Genomic DNA, 19,485 nt, shown 5'->3' with positions numbered 1-19,485 from the left:
CTTCCCGCGGCGCCCGGGCAGGGTGTGGGCGCCCGCCCCGCCCCGGCAGAGTCGCGGCGGCGGCGCGTCCCGTTACCGGCGGCCGAGCCCGCGCTGCCCCCGGCGCGGCGGGAGCAGGTGTCCGGGGGCAGCAGCCCCGGGCAGTGCGGCGGGGGCGGGGTCGGGGCCGGGCCCCGCGGGGCCGGGCGGGCGGCGGCGGCGGGCTCGGCGCGCCCGCGGCAGGAGGGAGCCGGAGCGCCCGAAAAGCCGTGAGGGGAGGGGAGGGCGGAGGGGCGGGAGGGGGGAGGCAGGCGGGCGGGCGGCGGGCGCATGCGCTCTGGCGGGCCGTGCCATATTGGAATGAGGCAGTGAGCGGAGCGCCGGGGAGCCCGAGCCCCGGCAGCGGCGCAGGGCTGGAAAAACTCCCCGCAGGTGAGGCGGGCGGCGGCAGTGCCCGCGCGCGGGCGGAGCGGCCCCGGGCGCAGCTGTTGGGGGCGTTTTGCCGGCGAGGCGCGGGGCCCGGAGGGTTTTTCCGGGCTCACGAAGTTTGGATGCGGGAAAAAGGCGGCGAGGCAGGAGGAGGAGGAGGAGGGAAGAGGCAGGCGGAGCGCGGCGGGGAGGCGGCAGCGCGGGGGAGACGCGCCTTCGGCCGCGCTGAGGAGCGATGCGCGGGGCTGGCCGGGCGCCGCCGCGCAACTGCCCGCGCGCAACTCTGCGCGCTCCCGCCAGGGGCCCGCGGCGTCCCGCGGCGCGCTCGGCCGAAGTTGCCCTCCCGGCCGGCCCCGCGCCCGCCCGAGGACGCGCCCGGCCCCCGCGGGAACTTTGTGCGCGCCGCGCCGCCGCCCCGGCGGGGCCGGTCCCTGCCCGCGCCCGCGGGGGGCCGAGCCCACCGAGCGCCTCTCGCTCGCCCCCCTCCCCCTCAAAATGGCGGTGGAAGGGGACCTTTAAACCCCGCGCCGCTCCGCTCCGCACCCCCGCCGGGCGCGGCCGCGCTCCGCTCGGCGCGGCGCGCGTCCCGCCCGGGGCAGCGGCTGGCGTCGGTCCCCGTCAAGTGGCCCGTCAGCGAGCGGCTCTCGCCTCACGGTCGGGCTGGGTGGGTGGGTGTGGGGGGAGAGGGGCGGGCGCCGCCTCCGCGGCCGCGCCGCCGGCTCTCCCGCAGCGCCGCCGCCCGCGCTGCGGGGCCTGCGCTGCCGCGGGGCCGGGCATTGTGTGCGCGCCGCGCCCGCCGCCGCCGCTCCGCTCCTCCGGCGGCTCCGCGCCCGGCGGCGCTCCGGCGAGCGACACGCAGCCTTTGTCTCTCGGGGAGTCGGTCTGCGCTGCCCGCCGCTCCTGCACCTGAAGTCGTAAATCGGGCGCCGGTGACACTGCCCGGGCGGCCGCCGGGGATGCCCCGGGACGCCAACTTCGGGCCGGGGAGGGAGCGGCGCCGGGGCAGCGGCTGCGGGAGGGCTCCCGCCCGGGCAGCGCCCGCTGTTAGCGGCGGGGCGGAATGCCCGCATCGGAAGGACTGAGCAAGTTTTCCGTCTGTGGCTTTTGCAAACTTGCTACCAGCCCCCCACCCACCCCCTGCACAGTGGAAATAATGAAAGGAGACGAAAAATAGCGCGGGCAGTTAATTGTGAATTTGTAACTACGCTCGCTGCTGCAGTTCTGCAAGGCCCTTATTTATTGAGCAAGAGGCCAGTGATGTCTGTTTCACAGTCACATGCGTGCTTCAGCGAAACAATTATATCTACTTTGGAGAAACTTGTTGCCATTATAAAGAGGTTGTACATGGTAACCCTCGTGTCTGTCAGTTTCACCCGCTCTGACAGGAGAATTCTGGTGGAAGATGTTTTGCAGCAGAAGAAAAGGCCTAACTTGCTGCTTCTTTGCTGTACCTTCCTTCCTTCATGGGAGCTGGCTGCTGTCAGTAGCCCAGGAGGTTACCATAGCAAACAGTTCTGTGAGGCAGAATATAAGGTGCACCACCAAAACTCACACTGGAAAAAATGATAGTCCACCTTGTAACTTCAGAAATACCATTGTTGCCACCTACATAAGGTTTGTGATGTGTGTGAACTGGTCAGAAAGGTCTGATTTGTAAGAGGAGAAGTTGTTAGTGGCAAGAAATCTTGCTCCTTCAGGAGTGGGGCTGTAACTTGTAGCATCTACAGCATCCAGCAGGATGGATTCCTGGTCTGCCTGCGGTCTGTGATGACTGTTTCAAAATAGCCAACTGTTAGGACTAAGTAAATCAATGTGAAGATAAAAATAGATCAATTAACTGAAAGCCTAGGTTTCTTGTGTAGTAGGTGGTACTGACATGGATTTTACAATTTTAAAAAAGTTTAAAAGTGTCTGTCTATCTAAAAGATCATCTCTAGGGAGAACACTTAGTGGCCTTCCTGCCTTCCATTCAGCCACTTCCTCTTTTGCATTTGGTTTGTGAATTGTTGCTGTGATTGAGGGATGAGAATGAAATCTGGTTCTTCCCAGAACCTATGTTGGGAAGATGCTTATGGACAAGATGGACAAACAAATAAAGCTGCCCTCACTGCCTTTTTCAATGAGTTAGAGTTAGGAGATGGCACGGGAGTGCTGGGAGAATGGCTTTGCCATTGTTTGGTGTGTCTGTGGTGGGCACTTACCCTGGGACACCTCAGGATCCTGTCCTGTTAGAGCTGACACGCTCCTCATGGGACACAACAGGGGAACAGTGGCACATCTCTAGTTATTGATCTTTATGGGTTTTCCTTTGCTGGTTTTTCCCCCTGTACTATTAATTTGCCAGTATTGAGTTATCTTATCTGATTCTTAAACCTGGCAAATCTCCTGAGCGATTGCTGCTGTGTAGTAAAGGTGGATTAAGTGTAAGCTGACATGTTAATGACTGATAGAGTTTGCATGGTGTGATCTTTATATTCTGGGAGCCCTTTCACTGCCTCATGGGGAAGATGTTAATGAGCACTGCAAAAACAACATGTGCCATGGTATGTTTTGGTGACGCTGTCCAGGGGAATTTTTGTCATTTCGTGGCAGACCAGTGACAACTGTCGACCACAACCTTTCTGTGGTTGCCTTTTGAATCCACCGTGTTTGGAATTCACCTTAACATCATTGCTGTGCTTCCAGTGGTGAAGTTTGGCCGTGGCATGATCATCATGCAGTGATGCAGACATCAATACACTCATTTGGTGCTGGCTTGCCTTAAGTAATTGTCCTACAAGTGATGCACTGAGGCACGTGGCAACTTAATTACACAAAGACACTGACAGTGAAATGATTCATGTTAAATCCACTGCGGTGTCCTTTAAGGGTATGGGAAAATTAAACCTGGAGGTGCTTAGCAAGGGGCATTTTGGGGAGAGAGCTTCCAGTGTCTAAAACCACAGGGCTTGCATTACATCCATTGTTCCTATAATGACATGGCAGCCTTAATGCTACAGAATTGTCTTGGGATTTGGTTTCTTGACTTTTTTAAGTGCGCAATTCTGTGTTTTATAGATTGGTCATTGACTTGAAACAGTGTAGCCTGTGCAAGTTACAAATGTTTTCTGGACCTATAACAGCTTTCTTTTGTGCTGTTCATCTGACTAATCTTGCTTGATGATTAGCAGATTACATGTGTCATCTTTGTTTTGGTCTCTTGGAGCATCAGTGCTGCTGCTGCTGGTAGTGGACTGGACTTGGTGCTCCTTTCCTTCTGCTTTTGGGAAGTGGCTGTCAAGTTTGAGGTGTTTAAACTTGAAGTGGATGTTATTTAAAGATTTTAAGGTCATGAGGGTTCTCCCTCTCAGGATTACTTTCTTACTTGAAAAGTCAAGGGATACAATAAAGGGGAAGGAGTTGATTTTTTGTTTGTTTGTTTGTTTTGATTCAAATGCTTGTTGAAATGGTGCTGAAGGCAAACACTGTCAATGTGTGAGATCCTGGAAATGTCCTGAATGTGATGTTCAGCAGTTTGCATTATTGAAGTTCAGAAAAAGTAAAAAATGAGAGTAAGTTTTTGTCCTAAATTTATATTAGCATCTTATGATTTTGAAAGCCATGTCATCAGTGCAATGCTACTTTATTGTAATTATATATTTTTCTGACTTTAATCCATAATTCTTTCCACTTTCTTTATATTGATAAAACCTATGAAAGAAGCATTGAGATGCTAATTAATGCTCTTTTGATTTTAAAATAGTTTTGGTTCCCAGGGTACAGAATATAAATACATTTTTTTAAGCTGGATTTTGTGCATGTGAGACACACGTTTTCTGTGTTGATTTTTCCTCCTTTTTCCCAGACTTTGCTGACAATCTTTGTGGATTGGTGGTGTTCATAAGATAATAATAGTAGCAATAGTAATAATAGTAATAATAATAATAATAATCATAGTAACAATTATCATCATTGTTTTGCCCCTATTTATGGGTGAGATTGTGGTTTTTTTAAGTGTTCCTAGTAAAGGCTGCTCTGTAGAATTAAAGCATTACAACATGAATTTTTCTCTGCATCCTTAATAGGACATCTCTTAGGGGAATTACATGTTTGAATAGTTTAAATGTTCCCCTGTGAGAAAGGAGGGTGTGAACTTAGGCTGGAACAAGATATTGTGCCTATCAGCTGGGACTCTCCAGGTGACTCCGCATCTCTGGGAAATCAGTGAATTTTAACTAATGCAGAGCTGCATGGTGGCTCCTGAGTGGTGGGGGAATGCTTTAATAACCTTTGAAGGTGGAAAGCCATAAGTCTGGGGTACTTTTCTGCTTTGTTTGGCTTGGGAGTGTTGGATTGTCCCCCACAGACACCACTGAGGATGTTCAGCTGGGAGCTGTGCAAATAAAGAAGGCCTGGGCCCCACACAGCTGAGGAATCCCAGGTCCCAAAGTCTCTCTCTTCACCTGTCTGCCCCTCCTCTTGTTCCCTTTCTTCATGTCTTGTGGATTGTCTGGGATGTCTTCATTCATCTTTCCATGGAGACTGTGATGTTTAGATTTGTTTTCCCTGTGAAAATAATCATCCTAGTACAACACCTGTTGGATCTTGGTGTCACAGAAACCCCAGACCCTCAGTCATGTTTTGTTGACTTGGTTTGGGGAAGAGTCCTGAGAGGAGAGGCAAAAACCTGCACACATGCAGGGATTCCATGTTGATCTAATGAGTCTGCTGGGATAACCAGGTAAGCAATAATGTTAAAACCTGAAGCAGGAGGGGCTTCAGTGAGGTTTGCAGTAGCACAATCATCTCTTCTGTAGTGCCTCGCTCTGGCACTGGGATTTCTGCCCTTTCAAGTGTGGTTTTTTATGAGACAGAGCAGCCTTAAGTGACACAAGGTTTTTGCTCATGGATTACTTGTGGTAAATAATGCACAAGTGAGAGATTTCCCTTCACTTAAAGTTGGTGGGAGCCACATATTTTGGTTTGGGTTTTTCCACTGGGATGTGGCACATGGACAGGGTGCAGATCCTTTTACCTACAGTGCAGGTGAGTTGTAGCTACAAAGGTAATCTCAGCAATTTGTTCAGATTATGTGGACATTTAAAATGTGATTATTGTCCCTAGAGTCATCCTGAGCAGCAGTTTGCTGATGTTCAAGGTCATTGTTTATATTGCTGTGGCACTTCATTTACACTGGTTTATTTGCTGTTACACTTGAGGACACTTCTGTTCACTACAGAAATGATCTCTTTCTTCAAACAGATGAGTTGGGAAGGAGATTAGTGGAATGTGATGTTATCTAAAAACGATGCAGCTATTAAACCAGCTTTGAGATTCTCTGAGAGTACTGATCAGTGAGAGAAGAGATGCATCTTGGATTATTTTTTTCTCTGAGAGTAAATGATGCAGGGCTGAGTGACCTCCTCTTCCAGTTTGGCTGATTGGAGTTGAGGGCTCTCAGCATATCTCAAGAGGTGCTCTGTCTTGCAGAATTGGGTCATTGGTTGAAAATAATGGTGGTGGTGGGGAACCCTGCAAGGTTTTGCTGTTTGTCACTTAATCCTTTTCAAGGATGTGAGGGACTGCAGCGGTGATCCTGAGATAGATATCAAGTGGATGGGAGAAGATGAACTCTGTCTTGATGTATTGAGAGGCTGTAGTCACTATTTCTTCTGGCAATGGGTGACAGAAAGCCATAAATAGCACCTTCAGATTTGTCATTGTTTCCAGAAGAAACCAATCAAGTCAGGAAGTGAAGGCACTTCCCCTCTGATGCTGGGTGCACATTTATTACAAATGGCTCTGTGGGTGTCTCACCTCTCTGTGCTGGAGCAGGTGATGATCTGGCATTTCTTGTCTTTTATCTTGACCTGGGAAAATACATACAATTGTACAATTATCTTTTTATTATATGGTGTGTTTTTTCTTTTTGTTGCCTGACTGAATGAAATCCCTTTAGGATTCCCCACCTCCTGGGGAGCTGTGGTAACGTGCACGTTTGCAGCTCAAGCATGCACTTTGCTCTCTGCACAGGGAGCCGTGGCCTCTGGCTTTAAAAAAAAACTTACTTGTCTTGAAATCATAAAAAAAAAATTAAAAATTTTAAATCTAAGGACTGTGAAACTCCATTATACTGTAAAGCTTTGTCTGAAACCACTGTGGGTTTTTGAGAGTATCTTTGGTGTCAAAGCAACTTTTGAAAGGAGGCCAGTGCTGGCTTTAGTGCCCAACAACTTTGAATGAGAACCTGGTGCTGAAAAAGCTGTGGTGTTTCACAGCAGTATGGAAAAATGCTAGGGAAGCCTGACAGGGGTGTGTGTTATAGGCTTTCCCTCACATATATATAAATATTAGTGTTTATTTTTTCCTAATGTCACGTTGCAAACATGCCCCCATTAATGTGTTAAGCACTGAATTGTTGAAATTGTGTTTTTAAGTAAATTACAGGGCCTGTCATAAGGTTCCTAAAGAAATGTCCAGGTAGGGAGTGCCAAGCAGGCAGTCAGGGGGAGAACGTGGAGATGCTTCCCTGCAGTTGGGGCAGCAAAACTCACAGAATGCACAGCCTAAAAAAGAAATTATTGAAGGAGGCAGTGATTCCTTCCAGGATTAACTCTGCTCATTGCTCTTTAAAGTGTTGCCATGAGGGTTAAACTAATGGCCCTAAGAAATAATGCAAGCCCAGGATCAGTCACAAGTGTTACAGATATAGCACTAATTGGCCAATTGAACCGAGCTAATCAACTCCTTTTAAATGGATGTGACCATGGGCACGAGCATGGGGAAATCTTCCCTTCTTCCAGGGAGGTTTTTCTCCTCTTTTTGCATAACAAAATCCAATCAATTTAGCTGTGAGGCTTCTTAGTCCAGTGGCCGTGAGCAAAAGTCTTCTTTTTCATGTGAGTATTTTATATCATAAGTTATTTGTTAAACTTTTTAAATAGAATTTGGGGAGGGAGAAGGAGCTTAATTTTGAATTTTCCCTTTTCTTGTGGGCAAATCTTATATTTTGAACTTACTCCTTAGCAAATTTAAACATGTATTTTGTCACTCCCCTTAATGAAAACCAGTGTATTTAGGGAAGTGGTTTGGTTGAAGCACATGAGTCCAGTTTGTTTTGATAATAAGCCAGTTCTAGATAATTCTAGCCTCACTGCAAGTGTAGAGGGAGTGTGTCCAACAGCTGCTTTCTCTGGTTTTGATTTTTTACTGGCTCATCTTATGTAAGAAAGAGATAATGACTGGAAACTGAAGAATCAGGGATGGTTGTTTTTTCTTCTGGTCTTCATACAAAAAAAAAATAAAAAAGAGTAACAGCTGGACGGGCAAGGTGACAATAAAAGCCACAAATTTTTAAACTGATGCTAATGTTCCTTGGTTTAAATCTTATGTTCTTATAATACCAGAATTTTGGGGTTGTTTTGTTTCTGCCTTCTCTGTTTATGCTTTTAAGGTAAGAATACTCATTATCCAAATAAAGTGTAGTTTTATTTCTAATTGAAGTTCAATTTCCATCTAAAAGGAACTTGACAAAAATTATGATTCTTATGATTATCCAATAAGAAGTGCTGAAATTATCTTTTCATAGTAAATCTAAGTTTCTATTTCTATAGTCAGATTTAATCTTTTGCATTTATATTTTTGTTTCAAAACAGTGGTTGCATCTTACTGGGAACTATTTTTAGGTTATTGAGAAATAGCAGTATTGCATAGTTTAGTATGCTTTCCTTTTGTGCTGTGATGTAGTAATGACATCAAAATACACTTTGTTGGTCTTGATCATTCTTACATGCAAATGTGAACGTAGATAATATTGCAGAAAAAAAACAACGTTCTATCAATTACTGAAGGTATCTTTATAGAAAAATGGCAGCATTGTTGCTTCTGGAGAGGTACAGGTTTAGAAAGCTGGGTGCCAGTGGTTACAGTGGTCAGGCTGGACGAGTCTCTGAATGAAGCAGTGTTTTTTGGGTTTCAAAGATTAATAGTGTATGATTTCTTCATTATCTGCCTTACCTTAATGCATCTGACAAACAGCATGGCAAAATCCACTTCAGTGTTTTAAATTAACCCTTCTGAGATTCTACCTTAGCAGTGAGATTTGAAACAAAAATCCACTGTGGTGGCTCTTGGGCGTGGCTGAGAAATGTCATTGCATTGCTGGAGCAAGAGTGGCTTCAAGCTGAAATTGGCATGATCATAAAAATTGCCATGATGTGTGAGATCAGCCCCCCAGTGCTGTGTCTCAGCAATCCCTTGGGATGAGGATTAAGGGCAGTGAGGTAGAGCTCATACTGGAGCTGGTCCCTGCTCTGAGCCCACACCTGGTTATGGGTCTGCAGTTTATTCTGTGCCATGTCAAAAGGTGCTCAGTCTGTGCTTTCTGCTCCTTGTGGTAGGAGAAACAGGGAATAACCTTTCCTCATACTTCTTTTTGATCCTGATTTTGGTTTTGCACAGCTCTCGTGCTCTCCCATAGTTGCTCTGTTCACCTCGTGTGTTGTACAGAAGATGCTGGAGCCCATCTGGAGCTTGTGTGTGCAGTGCCGGACAGGGATGCTCTTTCTGGTTGTGGGTGTTTCTTATCTTTGCTATAAAACCGAGTTGTACATCCATCCCTATTAATATAGAAGTTTTTCAAGCCTCCGATGCTCTTTCTTACCTTTTTTTGTGCAACTTTTATTATTTCCATGGTTCTTTACACCAGCACTACAGGTTGTCTCAAGGGGCTCTGGATTTCTAGAGTTGTAGTACAGTGTTTGTTGTTTTCTTCTCCATTCCTTGGGGCTCTTAATGAGTATGAAATTGATGTTCCAAGAGAATTAGTTGTAACAGTTTCAAAATTCCGAGTTGCAGTAGCTAATTTAGATCACATTGTAGAGGTGAGGTTATTTCTTTTTCTATGTCTTATTATCTTGCCTTTAATTTCATCTGCTATTATCCTTCTGCTGTTCTTAGCAAACAGCATTTATTTTTCATCTCTTGAATGGTTCTGTGTTGTCCTAAAACTTTGCACTCATTTAATGTTTGTGTGCTTCCCTTGAAAAACAGGACACAGTACAGTCATGAGTCCTTGTATTGTGAACAACTGCTTTTTCTTTCTGTCATTATTTCATGTCTTTATGATCAGCCTGTTAAGTATGAGATGTACTAGAAGATGCTCCACAATATTTCAAGTCTCATTGGATGAGAGCACCCTCTAACCTGAAGTGATCACTTGGGTTTGGGTTTGGCCTTAATGCCCAGATTGTTTTATCTTTCTAAAACTCTTGCTTCTTGACAAATTGGTTGATAAATTACCTTCATTTAATGAAGTGTTACCATTTAGTGCTCTTTGACTAGATCTGCTGTGCAGCATATGGTATGGAATTTAACACTGATATTTTCAACGTTTTAAAAAATATTATCCTGAAGTTCCCAGGTTGTGAAGCTTTTGAAATGCTGGTAATTCAGATATGTGTTCCCAGACACCATTTCTCCATGCTGTGGTGTGAATGGATCAGTGGGTGCTTCAATTTGGAAAAGGACAAAATGAGAATCCCTGGTCTGGAAAACAAGATCAAATCGGTCTCCTTGTGGTGGCCACACCTGTGTGATGGGCACAGGAGAAAATGCTTCTTACATTAATCCCTAGTGGATGGGAATGTGCCACAATCCAAAAGGTTTACATTCCACATGATTTACTTTGCTATAAGGTAATAAGTATGTTGGAGATTGTTGAACTAAGAAAAGTGATTTCATTTTGCTGTTAATGAGTGTTTTTCTGTCACCCTTTAGAAAAATCCTTTCACTCTTTGTCTGTACCTCAGCAGTTTTCTGTTCATTTTGTGGCCATTCACTTCTGGGTGTGCCCAGCCCTCATATAAGCTTTTAATCTTTTGTGTTTAGGAGACCCTTTTTATAACCATAAAGGCTAACAAAGTACCTTACCGAGAATTAAAGTTAAGATGTTGCAGAGATGTTGACCTCAGCTTTGCAAAGCTTTTAGGGAGTATTTTTCCAGGCCAGTTCTTCACTCAATTGATGTTCTTGCTTTGCATAGAGATCTGATAATTCATTTTTTTACATCCCTGTTGCTCCTGGAGCGATTGTGGCAGTGCTGGGCTGAGCAATTTCCGGTTGCTGCTGAGGGCAGCACTTAAGTGGAGATGGTGTAATTTACATCCAGGGCTGCACTTGCCACTTAATGTTTTCTAGCAGCTCCATTTCTATAGGGAGCAAATCAAAACAGACTTGGGCTGTCAGCAGAGATGTGTTTTTCAAACGCAACCAGACGAACGGTTTTCTTTTCCATTTAATCAAGAGTATATTTAAAATTGAATGTCACAGCAGAAGCATGTGATTATAACATATACAGGTATTTCTAGCGGGGTTAGCTCTAAAGAACTTCCATGGGCTACACTTAGATGCAGAATACTGACATGGGGGAAGGAAATGCAGGAGACTTTATAAAATAACTTCTTAAGGTAGTGTTTTCAGGACAAAGGTGTCCTTTGGTTTTTCTGAGGCACTGTTTTTTTTACATCCTGCTACAGTATTAAATTTCTATTTTAATGATCACAACTAATGATTCAAAATTTGAAGTGGAACTTGAATAGAAGAGTATTATCTCTCTTTTGTATGTATTAATGAAAGAAGGTTGCATGTGACAGCATGGTGATGTCTGAAAAAATACATGCTGAACTTTACAGGGAAAAGGCTGCAAAAATAATTCAGGGGGGAAAAAAAAGTATGAATTTGAAAACACTTTTTATGACAGTGTAAATGTTCCAGTGTTGTCAGGATCAAGCTTTGAAATTGTACTCCTAAAAATAGAGAAATCTTTTTCAGTTGCGCTGCCTTTTGAGCCCTTAGGCTCAAGTCTTGTTTTTCTCTCTGTATGAACAGACATGAAGAAAAAAAAATCTTAAAATGAGAACAGATTTTCTTGTAAAAATTTTACCATTCGTGATGTTGGGGTAATAAGAGCATCATCCCTTACTGTGAGCTCTTTACTAAAACGCTGTGCTTTAACTGTTCTTGGGCCTGTAGGCCTGTTAATGTTCTTGTGATTCAAAATGTGTAGTTGAAAGCTGTTGTCCTTTTTTTTTTTGTTTGTTTGTTTTTTCCTTCCTTTTTAAGCTTTCAGTACTTTTCAAAGGGAGTAATGAGAAGGGAGCACATCAGTTAATGAGCAATAAAAAAAGGCAAGGCCATATTTTTGTGGCATTGCCTAGAGAGAGAGAATTCCATGGTTTAGCACAGCTCATAATACAGTAATTCTATTTAGGGAGAAGATCCAGGGGAAAGCTGTGTTCTGCCATCACAGTTTGCATGTGCAAGGAGTGGTAGGTGACTCAAAGGGAGCTTCAGCAAGTGAAAACAGCAGGGACAGTGCATGGATGGTTTCAGTGGGTAGTGCAGGCACAGCTCAGGAGCTGCAGTGGAATTAGGTGCCTGTTTGGCTCTCTGTCAGAGGGTTTGAAGATCATGTTTGGTTGAAGATGTTCCAAGATCGTATGAGGGGACTTATGATGATTATTTATGTTGATGCCTGAAGTCTCTTGGAATTAATCAATCCAAGAAGACCTATACTGGCATTATAGCCAGCCAAGTGTGTATGTTTTTCTCAGTTTTCTGCAGCTAAAGTGCCACATTTAAAGCCTTGTTACTCTGAGATGTTTTCTCAGCCTGTTATGAAACTTCACTTACTTCACTTGAAAGGCTTGGGTACCGCTTTAGCACCTAAAGTGTATGAAGTCATCCAGGCTGTGAGAAGGAACCATATTTCTGTGCTTTTAGCCTCTTGTTATTTCTGCTTGGACATAATGTTAAGAGATGTGCTGGCAGTGGAACTGAAATAGTGGCTGTGTTCTGCTGGGTCAGTACTGATAGCTGGAGAGGGATTTTCTTTTCACACACAAGAACTTGTGTCAGGGCATCAGGCAGCCAGGAGCAGGTATTGCTGACACAATGGCAGGGTATTCAAGCCAGCTGGTCTTTGTTGAATCTCACAGGTAGAATGAAAAATATGTTATGGTACCCAGATCTGTAATTTCACACTGAATTGTGTGTCCTGTAAATATCTGCTGCTTGAGCAGACTTCTTCTAAGAGATTTGTGATGGAACTTGGGACATTGATATTTCTGGGTTGCCATCATATAAAGAGGGAAATTCTTGTATGTTATCCTTATAATGCACCTCTTCTAGATATGCATGCATTTCCATTAAAAACCCATTTGCTAATCTGAGCTGGAACCCTTTTAAAACAAAATGTGAATAAAATCTTGGAAAGCAGTGGGAGACCTCAGGACTCTACAGTGAAAGGATTGAACTCTGCCATCCACAGCCTCTTATGAATAAAGTTAGCCTTCTAAAGATAAAAGAAAATTCAATTACAAAGCAAGGAGGAGAGTGAAGGGGTGTAATTAAAACACATAATCCTAAAAACAACATGAACAGTGCTTTTTCATGTTATATTTAAAGCAGCCTGCTTTGTGTGTGCAGTTGCTATTGCTTAAGATTATTGATTTAGTTTCCTGGGGGAAACACTTTTGAGAGGATGCGAAAAGGATGACGTCTGTTGCTGTGATTTCACACGGGCATTCTACTTAAGGCAGTTTGCTGGAGAGTTTTCCTTCTCTGCTTGCTAATCTTCCTTTGACAAAAAAAAAAAAAAAGGGCTGAAATGAAGTGCTGCTTCTCCTTTTTCTCACGCTAGCAGCAGTTGTCCTGTCAGCCCGAGCGCTGCAGGCAGCAGGAGGAACCAGAGGCAGCATGGGGACAGCTCATTCTCCTTTTCACGTCCAATCCAGCACTTGGTTCCCAAAGCTCAGCAGTTTGCACCTGGATTTTCAGAGCATTTGGAGTCCAGCTCCCGCTGAAGTGATCCACAGAGGTGCCTAAAGCCTTGGATGGGATGTACAGCCCGAGATCCCATTAGTCTGGGAACTGGAGAAACCTCTCTGGAGCTCTGTGCTAATGGGTGCTGTAGTAAATACACATCTGCTCTGCTGCTCCTCTGCTAATGAGCAGCTTAGTCTTATGCTAATGGCAGGAGCTGGGTTAGACCACCTATCTCCTTGGTAGTGAGGCAATCCCTGGCTGGAGTTACTGCATTTCTTTATCAGGACTGGCTTTTATGGTAGAAATATTGAGATTGTGTCTGCAGCAGGGTGAGGCGGTGGCACACACGGACCTGCTCTGCAGCTGGGTCAGAAAGGAGCCTGCAGGTGCTCATGAGTGATTGAGGGTGACAGGCTGTCCATCTTCAGAGCTCATTCCTTCAGGAACTGCAGCTGGTTTGGTTTCACAAGCAGGGATGGTGCCTGATTTGATGGAGAGGAAGAACCTGTGAGGAAGGAAATGTGGGAGGGAACTGGCAAAAGGCAAATGAGGATGAGTATAGAGATGAGGGTTGAACATGAACTTGACAGTGAAGAGGTTTCAGGATGTCTTTTGAATGCTCTGCTCTTAATACCATTCAGAAACTCATCTTTTTCCCAGCATTCTAGAGACTAGTATTACAAATTCCTTGGATTATTTAATATTTTAGGCTGATAGCTTGATGAAATATTAGTGGTATTATTTCATAAATTATTTTGTGCAAAAAATTCTCTGTTAAGGAAATATTTTGAATTATTGTAAAGAAAGTATTCATTTCTTATAGCAGTTGACGTGCATATCTTGTTATCTGCGTAAATATTGTGTGCAAGCCTAAAGAAAAATTGCTTGAGTGAACTTCAGTCATGAGGTTTCTTTGTCAAAAAACATTCTTGCCTCTAATTCATCTTTTACCTGGAATACCTTACGTCCTGTTTGTCTGCTTTTGTAAAAATAGCTTGTGCCATCACTTCAGTTCCTTTGATAAAACTAATAATTAGAAGATATGCAATCAGAAACTAAAAGCAGCTATGCTTTCCAGCTGGAGAGAGCAAGTGTGTAATCACTGCTCAGAGAACAGGTTCCTGAATTCAGGTTGCAACCAGTGCATTTTGAATCTATTAAAAAAATCACAATCCTTTCAGTGGAAAACCTGTTTCTGCAAGAGACAAGCTTGCTTGTTCTCTTCTGATCTGCTGGGAGATAGAAATGGAGGAACCTGAGCATGTTCATAGTGCTTTTCATGGACTGAAGCCCTGCGTGTGGCTGGGATCCTTCCCTCAGGACGCGTTTCCTGGCAGCTCTGTCACACTGAGAAGTTCTGGGCTTCAATCTGCAACTAGCCTTTGCCAAACGTGTCTTGCATTAAAAGTTTCACAGCAGCTTTTAAATGCCTTTAAGTGGCTGTAGTCCTTTGAGGAGCCTCATCTGTGATGGGTTTGGTAATTAGCTGCTGGCAGTGGGCTGGTGTTGCTGGGGAATGGAGCTGGGATTGCAGGGAAGGTCTTGATGGTGTCTAAACCCACTTTTGGGATGGATTGAATTGATGATGCAACTGCAGCGTGGATATTTGGGACTTGGAGATTGTAACAGTGAATTTCAAGTATTTAATGAAATGTCTTGGGGAGAAGTTTGAGTATTGGTAGAAAACCACATCAAGGGAAAGGTAGAGATTTCTAAAAATAAAATATAACAAACTTTTCTGCTTTAAGCAGGTCTCGTGTAGTTTGCTGTGAATGTTAAAGGCTTTGTGGATTGTTTTTAGAGTTGCTGTAGCATACTGTCACATTGAGTGAATATATTCTAGATGTTTCTGATGCTTCCTCATGCAGAGTTACAGGACTCAGCAGTTTTCACCTGCTGCAGGTGCCAAAGAAGTGCAGAGAGTGATTTACAGAGCAGATTAAATACAGGGCAGTGTGCATGCCCACAGGTGGCTCCCTTCCCCAACAACAGGAATTTGCCTTTTTTACCACTGTCACTTTTACACAAGTAGGATATTTTGGTTTATTTTTTTGTAATAAGTCACCCACACACTGTCATACCTCTCACACACATTTTATCTTCCCAGTTTTGATGGGTGGTTGTTAATTCTGAAGTCTGATTATTATTGTCACTGCAGTGCTGGGGATACACTTCTGCCAGCGCTCGCTTTCAGCAGTGGTTTGGTTTTGTTTTCTTATTCATCCCAAGCCATGTACAAGGAGATGATGAGGCATTCTTGTGTGCTTGCAGGCTGTGGATGCTCTTGCAGATGAGGGCTGCCTTTGCTGACTTGGTCATAAAATACCTTCTCTGCCAACAGGCTGAATCATTTCCATGCTACAAATACAAAGTTACAAGGGTCCCCAGATTTGTGGGATGTTTTTCTTTCTCCCTTGCCTAAAGTTTGCTTCAGGGAGGCAAGTGGAAGTTAATGGAAAGTGAGCCTAGTATTAGTTCATCCCCCTGAAAAACTTGAGGAAGGATGATTTGGAAAATTAAAGAAAAAAAAATATATAAACTATAAAGGCATAGCTTTAACTGTGCTGTAGATATGCTAATACACAGTTGATCTTTATGACTTGTTGTCCTGGGTCTTTCAATAACTAATCAGTTGTAAACCAGGAACTTTTGGCAAGATTCTTTTAACTTTATTTAAACTTCTCTGTATTGTTAATCCCTTATATTGGTCAATATGTGGCTGTTCATTAGCCTGATTTTTATCACAATAATCAGTTTTATAAATTGTTGTAAGCCTAAAAGTTTTGACAGTCCTCTGCAGGAAACTATACTGATAACTAATGTTGGCTGATATTTTTTCATTGTATATTTAACTGGTTTTGGAAAGTATATATTTAAGTATTTGAAAAGCAGACTGAACTTAGACTAAAGCTCTTCTCATCCATGTGGACACTATAATCATGCTAGATAGATTAACATTGGAAAACCAACATTAGCATTTACTAATTTACCACTTCCTCCTCTTACCACACTCTCCCCTGCAGAATGACAAAGCCCTTGTAGTCTTTATATAAATTAAAAGGCTGAAACCATTTGTTCTGTCATGAAAATAGCACAAAGTTTGCAGTAACATTAGTTCAGAGTTTCAGCAGATAAGAGATTTAATGTGCCTTCTGTATTTTTTTGTGGGTTCCCTATCAGGTTTTAAGAACTAAAATAGAATATTGTGTTAGAATAGAAACAAGATTTTATCTACCCAAATACAAGAAACCCTTAAAAATTATACAAAGTGACACGAGGAAAATAGAGAATTCATGTTTGCTAGTTCATGTTATCAGTATGATTTTGGGCACAAGATAAAGAATGTTACAGTGAATACTTTGGCTGGAGGAGAGAGTTTGAGTCTTGATCAGGGAAGGGGAGGTACCAGTGCATGGAAGGACTGGGGTTAACAGTGGTCTCAGAAATAACAGGCTGCCAGAGGGAGAGAGCCTGGAATGGGCTGGCCTTGGTTTAATGTGCTTGGAATACACAAAATGTAATGATCCATTTTTGATACACCTGCCTGTTCTTTGTTGCTCAAAGACCTTCCATAACAATCTTTTCTTTGAGAGACCAGACAAGAAAAAAATGTTTCTAAAAAATCCTGGTTTTGGCTGTTGCAGCTTTTCAGGGATTGCTCTGCGTATGTAACTGCAGCAAACCCATTTGTCTCTTCTAGTCAGAGCAGAAATGGGTTGGTTTGGCTGTCAGTTCAGCCCATTTCTGGCCAGGATGAAGGGTGCAGGGAGCACATGGGCTGTTGTGCCTGCCCTGTGGTACCTGCCTTGCTTGGTGTTGTTGCACAGACACCATCAGTGGCTCTTGCCCTCCAGCCTGGGGCTGCCTGGTGTGCAGGGCTCTGTCAGAGCTGCTGCAGTGCCAGCTTTGCTCTCTCACCTTATCTGTGCTCGCCCAGCTCACAGAGAGCAGGGAGAGCTCCCACCCTGCCCTGAGTGCCCAGGGACATCCTGGCTCTGCTCAAAGTGGGGAGCACTCCTAGGTGAGCTTCAATGTCTGCCAAATCCCCTGAGCTCTGCAGCTCCCTCCGCATCAATGTGTCAGTGCTTTTCAGCTGCTTGCCCGTGACTGATTAAGGGTGTGGGGAAGCTGGTGTGCTGTGCAAAATTTCTGTCTTCCCTCTAGTTGATTTCAGTTTCTCCTTAACCATGAATTTTCCTGTTCTTTTGATGATATATGGTTCTCCTAAATTGACATAATCTGTTTCTCTGATGTTGTCATTTTATTGTGTATATAAAACTGAAAGGTATTTCACTGAGCAGGTGAAAAGCTAGATATTAGGGTTGTTTAATCTGATAGCTAAGGCAAAGCTGTTGATAAAGATGTTTTAATAATTTAGTAAACATTTTAAGGTTCATAACTCAGTACTTTTGAATAACTGAGGTGACAGTCTGAGCTTGCTGTTGGAGTAAGTGCTCCCTGGAGCTTATGCAGAAAAATTGGGTAGAAACTTTGAATAAGGAAGGTGTGATGTGAATAACTATAGTGGATTTCTAGGAAGTGCTGACATGTTCCACATGTTTTAAGCTGTGCTGAAATGTGGTTGTCTTGACCAATCCAAGATCTGCAATTCCTTCACGTTTTGATTAAATTTTGATTTCCTGTGTGACATCACAGCATCATGATGTCATGCCACTGGGACTCCTTCTGCATGGCCTCATTTGCTCAGTGGCAGAAGTGACCTGTCTAGTTTAGCTTTGGGGCTCTGGGGCTTTCATGCATTAATCTTTATTATCTTTCCCTTTTACAAATCTCCCTAAGTACTGTCTCTTTGCAAGAATGTCTTTTTTTTACTCAGAGGCTGGCACTGCAGGGCACAGTGGTGTTTGTGCAGCAGCATCACTTTGGGTGTTACACACAATGCCCGAGTTCTCCAGCTGTGGTTGTGCTACAAGGAGAAGCTGTTGTGAAGCACAAGTACAGTACAAACCAGGGGAGGCACCTGTCCCCTCCTGGCACACCTGATCCAGTAGTTCAGCAGTTTAGAGCAGGAGTCTGAATCCCAAGTAAGTAGGAGTGTGAAGTGGAGGCTTGGCTGGTGGCTGGGGCGCTCCCCAGCTCTGGCAGCAGAGTTCCTGTGCAGTTTGCAGTGAGGAGTCACTTCAGACAGCATCCTAGCAAAGATGCCAGATGTTGTTTTCCTGCCTGCAGACAACACTCCCATATTAAGTCTTTAGCTTGGTGCATCAGAGAACAAAAAGCACATGCTGGTAAAGTAGGAGGTTATTTTCAGTTTTGCTGTTTAAAACAGGAAATCTGGAGTGTGAGCCTGGAATCCCATATTGTTTAATGAGTCAAGTGGCAGTGAAGTCTAAACGAAATTTCTCATTTCCTTTTAAAAACTCCCCAAGAGCACTGGATTTCTGTAGTTTTTCTTTAGATACTGATAGTAGATTAATTTGGCTACATTATTAATTAATAAGCCCTCATGGCATTTAACTTAACTCCTGCTTTATTTATTCCTGTTACCATTATTGTTTTTAACATCATTGCTGCCATAAATTGTGGAAGCTAATTTTGAGTGTCCTCTGCCCACAATTTCTTCATAGCACAGTATTATAGGCTGTACTACAGTGATGACTAAGAGTCACTATAACAGAATTGTTTTGGGGTTTTTTTGGTAGACATCTGTTTAAGATCAGGATGTTTCTAAAGACGCTGTCATTTATGTGCCTTTTGGGTAGTTACAAATTCTTGCTAATAGATGTTAATGATGTGATCCCTGTCTGAACTGACTATAAAAGCATCAGCTATGACAAAATAAACTTGGGATTTTGCATTAAATGAGAAGGTAGTGAGAGAAGAGGCAGAGAGCCAGCATGGGTTCACTCAAATCCAGAGCACACCAATGTCACACAGCACTGCTGAGCTAATCCACCTTGTCTGTGTTCAGTGGCAACTAAAACCAGAACTATTACACTTGTAGTAATTTTGATTAGGAGGATGAGGAGGTTGTGTGTTGCCTGAGCAGCTGTGTGGCAGTGCTGGCTGCCGCCCCCTGAGTGCTGCTCATGTCCCTGGCTCAGGGATGGGTTCAGTGGCAGCTGCTCACAGGTCAGCGCTGGTGCTGCTGCAGAGGTGGCACTGCCACCACTTGGTTTTATTTGCGTTTGTGGTGACAATAATGAACTGGCTCTGGAGCAGGGAGGGCAGGAGCAGCTCTGAATTTTATCTTCAACTCCTGAGCAGCATTTGGCTTTAGCATCTTTAATCCCCAGCTGCCTCCTAGGAAGG

The 19,485-nt window shown here is 44.0% G+C and overlaps 1 protein-coding gene across 1 annotated transcript in view; it reads left to right on the top strand.

The window, feature by feature from the left end:
• Positions 1 to 341: 341 nt before the first annotated feature.
• SFMBT1 (Scm like with four mbt domains 1) overlaps positions 342 to 19,485 on the top strand; it is a 71,550-nt gene continuing 52,406 nt past the window's right edge. Inside the window, exon 1 of the mRNA XM_064724001.1 lies at positions 342 to 411. The gene's annotated coding sequence lies outside the window, so the exon portion shown is untranslated. The remainder of the gene's footprint in view (positions 412 to 19,485) is intronic.

Source organism: Zonotrichia leucophrys, chromosome 12 (assembly GCF_028769735.1).
Source record: "Zonotrichia leucophrys gambelii isolate GWCS_2022_RI chromosome 12, RI_Zleu_2.0, whole genome shotgun sequence".
Taxonomy (NCBI): Eukaryota; Metazoa; Chordata; class Aves; order Passeriformes; family Passerellidae; genus Zonotrichia; species Zonotrichia leucophrys.
The sequence above is the reverse complement of the archived record's forward strand: the minus strand, read 5'-3'. Positions and strand labels throughout refer to the sequence as shown.